Here is a 12384-nt window from a genome sequence, read left to right on the forward strand (position 1 = left end):
AATCCTATTGGACATAGTGGTTGTTTAAAAGCTTGCAATAAGATACGGTTCTAATGCCTAGTGAGATGTACCTAGCGTATTGAGAAATATTGATCAACATTTATTTCTTCAAGCCCAATATAAAATTGACGCGACCTATTTGGGCTATTCTACAGGACAATTCCAGAAATTTTGCATGTTGTTAGACGCACAATATATTTTTAAATGTTTTGTTTCATTGTCCAATCAGTTGCTTTATGGAGTTTGAACAAAACTGCACGAAAGTTACACACAAGACTTACTTAGTTGAGATAAAATATGTCCTAAAATATAGCGTGATTCTACAGGACAGCAAATCCACCATGCATTAACATTTCATTGTGTTGTGATGTAAATTTTCGCGCTGATACAGCGGGAGCCCTCAATATTATCTGGTGAAGTAACTGAAGGACCCCTCTATGTGCCACTCAAGTTACTCAATGTAACACTGTAGATTCATGACGATAATGTGCACCTTGTACGTGACTCTACAGGACGTGAAACTACTGGACATTTTCCCACTTCGGAACAGCGTCCACTATCTTCTCTTAAATTCTAACAAGAAATCGTTAAATAGGTACAGACAAGTCCTACACTTAATCTCAATCAACTTAAGTTTAGATCCTCATTGCGAAATAAATTAACTGTACCGAACAATCAAACACTTTTTGTTACGATTCATCACAATAAATGTCAATTATATCAAAATTTCTACTTTTTAGGCCATTCTGTGTTAACCATCAAAAACCTGGGGGAAATTTTAACTTTTTCCATGAAATGAATGCAGTTCAATAAAATTCAAGTGTCCTTTAATATAAAAAATACAAAACATTTACTTTTACTGCACTTTTTAAAAAATTGATGAAATTCAACTTTTGCTTGGAATGGCCTATTTACAGATCATAATTGGGAATTACGTGTTCTGGCACGGACCTTAGTTTGATAGTGTAAACTAGTAAAACAACCGCTGAAAATATATTCTGATTTATAAATAACACTACAAAATACTAAAAGTATCTTGGATTATCTCTAAATGTCAAGCATGAACATACAGTGGTAAAGGATTGGCAAATTTCTTTTGTTATCGGTCATCAGAACTAAGGAAAAATCACCTGAGTGTATTTTGACTTATTAACACGATAGAATGGGCAGTATGGCAGTCATTGCGCGTAGCACTGTTGTTGTGTTTTGCTGATAGTATAACGGTACGTAAAAAAGTCTTTCATAAAAAAAATATGTATGTGATAGATGACCTATTTGAGATTCATATTTTATGGGATGGGTTATGCGATTCATACGTTACCTCAGGCATCAGTGAAAACAAGTGAAACAACCGCTGAAAATATATTCTTATTGATAAAAAACACTTCAAAGTACACAAAAGTGTTGTGAAGTATCTAACAATGTCGAGTATGAACATACAATGGTAAAGGATGGGCAAATTTCGTTTGTTATCAGTCCTCTCGAACTAACGATAAAAGCACTTGAGAGTACTCAGACTTAACACGATAGAATGAATGGTCGGTCAGTCATTGCGCGAAGCACTGTAGTTGTGTTTTGTTAATAGTATATCGGTACGTAAAAATTCTTTCAGTGGTTGACATATTTGAAATTTATAACTTTTGAGATGGATAATGCGAACCATAAAGTTAATTTAAACTTTATGGTATACATTGGTTAGTAGTGATATCGTACAATTTATATAAACGACCTTTATTATCGCAAATTTCGAGATAATGATTATGTCTGAAATCTTCATCTAGAAACATTATCAGGTCAATTCATTTTTTTGTTCTTTTTTTTTTTTACATTGTGCAGACATTGTTTCAAATAAAAGATGTAAAGTATAATTTGATGCATCTTGAAATAACGATAGAAAAAAATATTTAACTGCTATTCTGATAGAATTCTTCAACTTTGGTATAAAAACTTTTGTCAGACATCAGTTTGTACACGTGTACTTGAGATGTTTACCGCTCAATTTGGCGGTGGTGGTATCTGAGTGTGAATTCGTTGAAATTGCAACCATTTTTATGCGCGAAATATTAAACTTGCTGATTTCTTGTATAATATTGTCCTTCATTAATATTTCAATTGTTCTGTTAGATATCAACTTAGTATTTCCTGGACTCGGAATATGAATTTTGGTGCTAATGCCCGGCAATTGTTCTTGCTTGTAATGTCATTACTAATGCTGTTATATGCCGTAAATATGGTTGCATGTCAACAAGGAGGAGAAAGATTTGGAGGGAGAGGAGGAAGAAGAGGAGCAGGGGGAAGTAGGTAGTCTTAATGCTGAAATTATGCAATTGAAATATATGTCAAATTCATCTTGATTATAAATAGTATGTCATAGGAGACGCTTTGAAAACGTTTCAGCAACGCGACATGAGAAAGATATAAAAGAATAAATTGAAATTATTACACATTTACGAGTGGGTGGATGGTTATGTTGTTGTCCGATTTTAAATATTTGTTGGCCAGAGAGTAAATTGAAGCCCACTTGAATATCATTGATTGAATCTCACGTTTTGCCAACCCGAGTGAAAACTTCCTATAAACTCTCAAGTTATTATTTATTATTTTCAGGAAGATTCGTTGAACAATTGGAGCATGAAATCATCGAAGAATAAGGTGATAATATATTTTAAACTTTTTTTTTTTTTTGGCCACCGGAATCAAATGCATTTTTGCTTAATAAATTTTGTATTTTATTACAGGTGTTCTGCACGAAGTTCAGAATATGCATGAAAATATATTGTGTATAACATTATTTGAAAAGCATCTGATGAGCAATAAATAAAAGCAGAATTGAAATAAACCGAATAATGATTTGTATCAATATGGGTAATTTCAATACATACACAGAAAACGGCAACTGAAATATCATCTACTCTACTAGGGGTGGTGGTCCTGGTCCTTGCATTTTCCAATAAAATTCGAAAAAAGAGTGTAAATGTGGGCAGTTGGTATTTTCAAAGAAAACCAGTCCATTAAAACCAGATGAAAAGTGATAAGATTCGAATGAGAGGGTTCCTGGTTAGATAACAGTCTCCTGATGCATGTAATAAACGTTAGTTAGTTTGTATGCTAGATCAAATATCTCGCCGTATTTAAAACTCATTAAAAGGATGAACACAATCAGTACAAGTAGAAAAAACTGTAGGTCATAAATTTATTAATGGAATCCTTGTTTAGGGCAATGTTGTAAAAATCAAGAAATGACATGTTCGTTAATTGAGACTTAGTGAATAAAGCCTCTCAAATAACTCTAATTCTCATGATCAGTTCATATCGTAGAAAGCTAAACAATAAAATAAACAAGAGAGCTATGCTCAAATATAAGGACACGTAGAGTCACATTATTTTGATGACGTTATAGCGAAAAAAAAAAAAGTAATAGCCTTCTGCAGAAAATTGTTATCTTTAACCAATGAAAATTTCAAAGCAATTGGTTCAGTATTCGAAGAGAAAAGCCATTTCTTCAAAACGTGTTGATGGAGACAAATAATAACAATACAACAAATGTTTGAAACGATCGTTATGTCCACTACGTGTCCAATAAAACTTTGTTCACGAACCTTGAGATATTGATCTAAACGTGACAACTTCCCGTGACGAATTGATGCCCGCTTTTGATCATGATCAGAATTATCACCCTCTATATTGTACATACTTTGAATCTTGAAAGAACCCTTCAGCCTTTTCACAAAAAAGAGGTTATGAAAAAAAATTCAAACTTATCGTAAAGTATTCATTTTCCACGATATAAACTAAACCGCAATATTATGTATTATGATCCTTACTCATTAATATTGGATGGACATGATATAATATTGCTACAAGTAACTGTTCTGCAAATGCCTTTTCAGTCTCCGTCTACGCAATTACAGAAATATTTAAAACACCACACCACAGCAAGGAGGAAAAACCAAAAATAATATTTTATTTTTCTGAGTGCCGGACTCTGTCGGTATGTCTGTAATTACTGTGAGATTGTGAAAAATTAAATAGGAGTCAACTGACGGAGGGAATAATTTTTAGAGATTTTTTAACACATTTTAAACGGACAATATATACATGTCTGTATATTACAGTAACAAACATTCTAATCTCAATTAATAACAAGAGATACAGAATGCTCATTGTCAAACCTATTAAATAAAAAGATTGATGCGCATGAAAGTAAACTGTCACTTTTGAGCGCAAAAGAATATCAGAAGCAAGAAAATTTACCAAGTAGACAGACAACACTTCGTCACAGGAAATTATGTATGGAACTCTCAAAAGAGGAATTAACTCTTCGTTCTATTGGTTTAGGTTGAGCTGAGCGCATTGAAATTTTATGCGAAGTGACATTGTGTTTTATTCAAAATTTATATAAATGTGTTGGTGTACCTATTTCCTTATTTGATAGAATTTTACATCATCATATTGATGGAGGATATGTGCTGCTAGAATCTATTGAATTGAATGAAATAAAAAGTTTTCTTTTTTAAACTGGTTTTGAAAAAAATGTTTTGTTTTGAGATTTGCGCAGTGAACGGGATGTATATTTTTTGTATCATTTCAATCGTTGAGTTTTATCATTTCTAAATATCATTTTACATCTCCAAGAGTCTAAAGATGTAATATATGGCTAGAAAAGAACTGATGATATTGTGGAATACCCTGAACTGTTATTGTGCTTGGAATAAAGAGAACTGAGAGCTTCTGAAGCATACATACATCATTTTGTCACAGGAAGCTGAGGCACGCAATTAATTTTAAAATTAATATCTTGATTTCTTAAAAAGAGAATTAGGTTTCATTCTATTGGTTTAGTTGCTACGGCACGCAATGACTTGATCATAAAATTAATGTGAGGTATAATTTATTTTTTTTAAAATAGAATGAACAAATGTGCTGCATTTCTGTTCCATTTTTACAACTTTGCTCTGAACAAGGCACCCAGACAGGGATTACAATCAGCAATTTTTGTCCAATTGGACTGGTTTTTATTTTGTTATCTGTGTCCCAATCATATCTACTTATAATATTCATTATTTTGAATTCTTCCACTTTAGATTTATTATAGTTTTATAATTTTTAGTTCCATCACTAACAAAAATTAATTTAGTATAACACATATGCAAAATATGAATTTTGGTGCTAATGCCCGCCTATTGTTCTTGCTGTTGCTGTTTTAAGCTGAAGATATGGTTGAATGACAATATGAAGTAGTAGAAGAAGCAAGTAAGTAGCAATAATGCTGAATCAGCACGATTGTAAATAGGATTTTCTAAAACTCTAAAGTAATCTTCGGTTATTAACAATCACACAATATAAACTATACAGCATAACTATGTAATATAGAATATGATCTGTGCACGGTAGTTTTTGTTGGACATGATATAATACTGATACACGAGCTGCGCTTCAGATGTTTTTTTACGTATAAGGCATTGTTGTTAATCGCAAAATTGTAACAATCGTTCAGAGCATTCAACGCACACCGCAGCAAAAAAATAGTAATATTATATTAATTTCTGGCGTGGCGGCGCCAACGGTAATTCCATAAAAGCACAGCACATGGGAAACTGAAGTTTAGGCTTTGGATGGATGTAAAGTTAGTAGAATTCTATATTATTTTCATGTTTCTATAGGAAAGACAAAAATATAATTGGAAATTGTGATAAGATATCAGAGGCCCGTGGAATGTAGAGAACGACTAACACAAAAAAAGATCTTAATATTTTGGTTGGTGTCAAATAACAGTAAGATAGTGAAAAAAATTTAAAATGAGACAACTGCTGGAGAGGATAATTTCTAAAACTTTTATATCATCGTGAAGTGTTAGAAATTGCAATTTTTGAATTGCAATTTTTGAAATAGTAAACTATATATATACATGTGTGTATGATCCTGTAGCCAATTTTGACATCCTGATTATTGACAGGGGTAAACTACGCAGTATGTCAAACCACATAAAATCAAAAGGATGGTTTTGGGCATGGTAATGATCTGTCATTTCTGTGCACAACAAGAATGCAACCGCGCAAAGAATATAAGAGCAGACAAACAACATTTCGTCACAGAAAGTTATGTCTGGAATAGGGATGTAAGTTTTCTTTCGAATCGAATATTTCCGAATCGATTCTGATTAATACAACATCACTTTTTCTTCGACTTTATTCAACACACACAAGGTTATTTTTCAGTAAACACGCATTTTATGCAAAAATGGTTCTAATGTTTAATTGAGGTGAACAATAAACCAGCAATCATTCACTGCTGCATCAAACTTCGGTTGCAGTGCAAGAAGTTCAACTCATTTACGTATGTGCCACTGAGTCTGGTTCTCAATCTGGAAACTGTCAGACCAGCAGTAAAGAAGGCTCTTTCTGCTGGTGCTGATGTACACGGTATAGCCAAGTACCGAATGGCCATTTGTGTAGGGATGGAGAATCAGTTTTTTGGGCATGCCACCACAATAATGAGTCTAGCTGTATTTCGGTCCAATTTCTTTTTCAAATACTGTGGAATTTCCTCTGACATTTTAGATGCAATTTCCTCCGATTCAGAGGAGCTTGACTGTTCAATGCCTATCGAAAAGAGTCTTTGGAGAGGGTTTTGTTCAACGTCTGGAGCAGTAACCACAGAATGTTCAACATGTATTTCATCTTGAATTTCTGGCATTGAGGCTCAGTGGCTTCCATTTCTAAAGAAACTTTGACCTAAAATAAAAAAAAATATTAGATGGGTTTGTACAAGTCTATAAATGATATGAAAGGGATAATGTTAGTTTAACCATTTATAAAACTCACATAATGAACAACAGAATCCTCCCAACACATGTAAAAGAAAAAATCACAGTTGTAAATTAGGAACATCACAGCCTATGCGTTTGAAAGAGTAGTTTTGACCTGACTTCACAAATGTAAGTAATATGGTGGTATACCAGATTGTAAGTGAATATTATCTGGACCCTGAAAGAACGATCAAATAATTTCCCTTTATGACAGGGATAGACCCACGTTACTTTTTGGAACATGTTGACCTCTTCTTGACTGGGTGTTTCCAGTATGGAACGAAATCGAAGTTCAAGAGAATTTATGAGAGTGTTCCGAAATTCATTCGTTATAGCAGATAGTGTCCCGTCCTCATTTCTCTTTTCCTCACAATGGCCCACCCGCCCTTTTGCGAGAGAAATCAAAGAAGAAACTGTTACATAGTCAGATTAGTCACCTTCAAGGTGGTCAAAAGCAGCCTGTCAAAATATAAAACAAAATTTTTATTTTTATTTCATACATGTATGTGCTAACTACATTGAAGAGTTCCAAAATCTCTGCTAGCACTGTGAAGATATTCCATGTTGTTTCACCTAATTCCAGGTGGCTTGCTGCTGTTCCAGAAGTAATTGTTGGGTCACATAATACAGATCGAATATTTCATTGATGAGAGATCAAATTTTTGATCATAAAATAGGTGGAATTCCATCTTGTAGATACGACGATTGGCATTTCTATTGATGGAGATGTGCCATCCTGAGCATGCCGATGTCTTAAAGTTGTCATAGCTTTCGTTGATCGGCAAAAGTACTGCACCATATAACGAGCTCCAGCTGCAAAACGGAAGAAATTATTGCACTTAACAATACAAACACTAACAATGAAATAATTACCCATGCAGTTAAGAAGATATGCCCTTTTTCTTTCATAAATTGGGTTTTTACAAAGACAAGTAGTTTTAGATAATAAACCTTTTCAACAGAAATTAAAATCACCTAATACATGAGATATTTATTCAACTTTTAGGCCATCTTTGATGCAAAGCTGAATCGTATGCGCAGCGCATCTAACATGGTACCAACCATATTCTTCATAAAGTGAACAACAAGCTGACACCACATTTGCTCCATTATCTGTTGTCACTGTGAACACCTTTGTCGGACTGATATTAAACTCACTCAATGGTTTTAAAATTTCTGATTTCATATTTTCTGCCGTTTGAGCCTCATCCATATGTTCTGTTGTCAATACATATTTGAGTAATCGACCATCGCTTGGATCTACGGAATGGGCAGTGACAGTTATATATGCTTAAATTCTTGCACTTGTCCACATGTCTGCTCTAAGTGAAACAGATTTTTTGTTTGAGGCCCCTATTATTTTAATAAGCTTTTCTTTACATTCTTTAAACCTCCTTTCAATATGTTTGGTTACAGTGTTACGCCCTGGTAATATATAGCCTGGCTGTAAGTGATATATCAGTGTACGAAAATGCTGTCCCTCAACAAGGCTTATTGGCCGGAGGTCTCCAACAATAACTTCAGTAATCAATCTATCTATTGTCTCACACTGATCCTTAGTTATTAGTTGAACTGGGCAGGCAAGCTGCTCTTCTGAATTGAAGAAGTTCTAGAATTGAAAAAGAACATTAGGTTAACCTCATCTCAAGACCTGCAAGAGGATTTATTGAAAACACTCCATTATCTGACTATGATTATCCAACAACTACAGTAAGACAGAAATTCAGAGCGTTAGCGGACGAAATTCAGAAAACAAGAAGATACCGGTATTGACTTACCCAGCATGAACAGTGTTTTGGGGAGCAAAGGTGTCCTTATATGTAGGCCTATCGTTCACTTCCTTAGGCCGGATAGGGCTTGAAATGCCAGTTGTGATTGTCACAAACGTATGCTTCCTCCGTAAATGGTTTAGCAAGTTTCTGGTAGTGTTTTGATACACAATTTTTTTCTTGCAAACAGAGCACACTGTTTAAAACGTGCCATTTTCCTCCAGTGGCATACAGAAATAATCCCATACAACAGACGTCGGCCTCCTACTCTTTTTTCTAATACCGGGTTTCGACTTCCTATTGATGTTTTGCATTTATCAGTTTATGAAATCTACGTTTGAGATAATCTATGGCTTTACAAATGCACGAAGCGAGTAAAATAAACATACGGAGCTCGCTCGCAGCCACAATAAACATGTCTAAACCCTGTATATATGGGCTTTGGTCTAAACTTGTCTCGGCGACATAGATGAAGCGTCGATAAGGCGAAAATATACCAATTTAACGATTTTAATCGCTGGACAACGTGACGTTAATCTTGCGACGCGGAGAAGACATTGTTTTAAATAAGTTTTTTTTTAATCAGAATCACGGCCCTTACTTAAAAATTGCTTCGAATCGATTCGAATCAGACTTGAATTCTGAATTCTTGAACTCTGAAACTTACATCCCTAGTCTGGAACTCCCAAAAGAAAAATTTACGTTTCACTCTATTGTTTTGTGTTGAGCCGGGCGCAGAAAATATTTCATAAGGGAGAAGTCATAGAATTTCCATACTGTTGTAAGTTGAGTTGATGTAATTACTGATATGATAAATTTTAATAAAATCACCCTGATGAAAGATCTGTGGTGTTGAAATCTATTGAATTAAAAAATCCCCAAAAATCTTCTTTTCTGAACTGGTTCGTAAAAATTGTTTTGTTTTGAGATGTACGCAGTGGAAAAATTTGTGAAATGACGTAGTATAAATTTTTCGCCATTTCTTTCATTTTATCCGTTTAGTTTTATTATTGATAATTTTTGATTAACAGCTCCAAGACTCTAAATACGTATTATATATGTAGAATAAAACAGGACTGATAATTCATTATGCTTGGAATAAAAAAAGCCAAGAGGTTATAAATCAGTCATCCCGTGATACAATGCATTCTTTTGTTGATGTGCAGTGAGTTGATCATAAGAATGAAATGTATAATTATTCTATTCAAGATACAACTAATAAATTACAATAAACACCAGTCTATTTAATACAGTACGCATTCACCATTTTATGTTGTTGTCAGAGTCCCAGTTAGATCCCCTGAATGCATTTTTTCTTTTAGTCTTTCAACTTAACATTAACGTTGCAGTTCAATGAATGCAAATAATGAATGTCAAATAAATTTAGGAACAGTGTTGATATTTGTTAGTCAGACAGTAAATTGGAGCTTACCATTCCATGCATGTTTTAAATATTTTGACACACAGTACCAAATATTAAGAAGAGTACCTGTCCAAAGACTCTCCATGGACATTGTAAAAATGCTAATCTCTTCGTTAATTTTCAGTCCAACTCGAAGAACAGTTGGAGATGATAGAATATGCAGATGAGGTTAACATATAATTCAAATTGTTCAATTTTGCTGTGTCACAATGTATATTTATTTAAAAATATCGTATGTTATATCAGACATTTTCCGAAGAATTAGGAATATACAGAAAATCCGTCTATATCTAATATTATCATATAATATAAACCAGTGGTTCCCAACCGCCGGTCCGCGGACCGGTGCCGGTCCGCGAAGCTTTTTTGCCGGTCCGCAAGAAGTTTTGTTGTTTTGTTGTTTTTATGCCGTTTCAATCGCTTTACCGTAGGCAAAGTTGCGTTGGCTCATTACGCAGTTCTCTTCTGCCGTCATATTACGACGTCTTTCGCGACATGTTGGCGCCGTATTACCCGACATCTTGGCGCCGATCACTCACACTTTTCGCTTTTCCAGCTCCGATTCATCGCGAATGCGCTCCATCAAATCTCGCAAAATTGAGAAGCCTAAAAACCGGCACGCGTGCCTTTACTGTTCTGCGTGCTTTTCCTGATTAATATGACCATTCATATGAAACGTAATGGATATCTCCTTGTTTAAACTAGAAAACAGTCAAGAACAGTATAATAATCCAGTAAGATATGAACTTGTTGCGACTCCACAGGTGGTCACGCGATACACGCAAAAAAAAGCACGAGCCGCAGAGATCTTTTCCAGACACAGTAGGATTTTGAGCTTGTCGCCAAGTTATCGACGACTTTGTCATTGTAATGCAAATTCATTCCGTTTGAGGCGTCGATTAACTGCAGAGGGATTAATATTATGAACCCAATGAAAAAGAAAGGGCTTGATTAAAATTGTGATTCTTCTTTACAGTCCAGATTGAAAAAGAATTACTTATCACAATTTTAGATATCTCTTGATAACGAATACCCATCGCCAAGTAATCGAGCAATCAACTGTGGTCCGTCTTTTCAGCCAGTTACTGCGTTATGCGAAAAAACATTCTCATCACTCGATTCAATTAAAACCTCACTTTGATTAAAACGAGGCAAGGAAATCGGCTGCACGCGGCTGCAGAGCTATGTGTTGCAAAAACTTCTTTGCCTCGTTCGCAATCTTGTATTGGAAACGAAACAGCAGCAAAATTCTCACAGAAGTTAATTGTGCATTATTTTAATGTGAGAATTTAATGCGTGCCTTTCTCACGCATAATGGGTGTCCAGCACTGCATTTCGTTACGCAAATATATGGTATTATTTTATGTTTCACTCATTTTTAATTTTTGGTCGACACATTATTTGATAGTTATTCTTCGTGTGAAATGTTTTAAAGTGTGCTTTTTTGTCTAGAAGCATATTGAGTGCCCGACATTGCATTATAAGACGCAAATATATGTTATTCTTTTCTGTTACGGCCATTTCAATTTTTGCCGGTCCGCGAGTACATTTAATCTAATTTTACCGGTCCGCCAGGGTAGAAAGGTTGGGAACCGCTGATATAAACTACCTAAAATATATATATCCAATAAATCTTATAAAATCTAACTAAATGGAACTGAAATATATAAACTTATAAGTTGTGTCATTATGTGTTTGATTTCGATAAATATACAGAAAACAGTGACTTAAATTTTTTTTATTCTTGCGTCAACCAGAAAATTGCGTGACTGTTCAAGTGTTCAAGCCTGATGAATGCTTAGTGAAATACGTGAAAAGTTAGAATGTTTCAAAGAGGTTGTGATTAGTTTTGTATACAAATAAATTACTCAACCTAATGACCCCTTGTGTCCCTGGGTAATTTTGACACCCCTCTATAAGTTTTTTTAATATTTTATTAACTAAAAATTCCGAAAACATCATTAATGTGTCCTTGAAAGCGTCTTCTTTACGCCTATTTGAATTACAACGCTAGCTACGCATAGCAAATTACGCCTTCGACGCGTGACCTGAAAAAGAGAGAAATTTAAAAAATTTTGTCGAAGAAGTTTTCTAAGTCTGCTACTTATAGTAACCTCAGAGGAGATATGAGCAAAACTTCTTGTTTATCGTAACGCGCATACCGTCAGCATTGAAATAAAACATGAATGAATCTCATCACACAATTCAGACGCGATATATTGAAGTAAATGTCATCGCTTGTCGAATACTCGTCTGCAATACTAAACCTTGTTTCTTTGTGTTTGCTGTGATACACGATTACATACACAAAGTACCACAGTAGTAGGATAATACACACACACATGTAGATCAGGACTTATCTCTCCTTGTTTTGCGTAATAAAG

The 12384-nt window shown here is 34.5% G+C and overlaps 1 long non-coding RNA gene across 1 annotated transcript; it reads left to right on the top strand.

The window, feature by feature from the left end:
• Window positions 1–2162: 2162 nt before the first annotated feature.
• LOC144424436 (uncharacterized) lies at window positions 2163–2839 on the top strand. The gene is made up of 3 exons (XR_013476717.1): window positions 2163–2297; window positions 2608–2652; window positions 2739–2839. It is a non-coding gene; the product is annotated as an uncharacterized LOC144424436 (long non-coding RNA).
• Window positions 2840–12384: the final 9545 nt, after the last annotated feature.

Source organism: Styela clava, chromosome 1, assembly GCF_964204865.1.
Source record: "Styela clava chromosome 1, kaStyClav1.hap1.2, whole genome shotgun sequence".
Lineage (NCBI taxonomy): Eukaryota > Metazoa > Chordata > Ascidiacea > Stolidobranchia > Styelidae > Styela > Styela clava.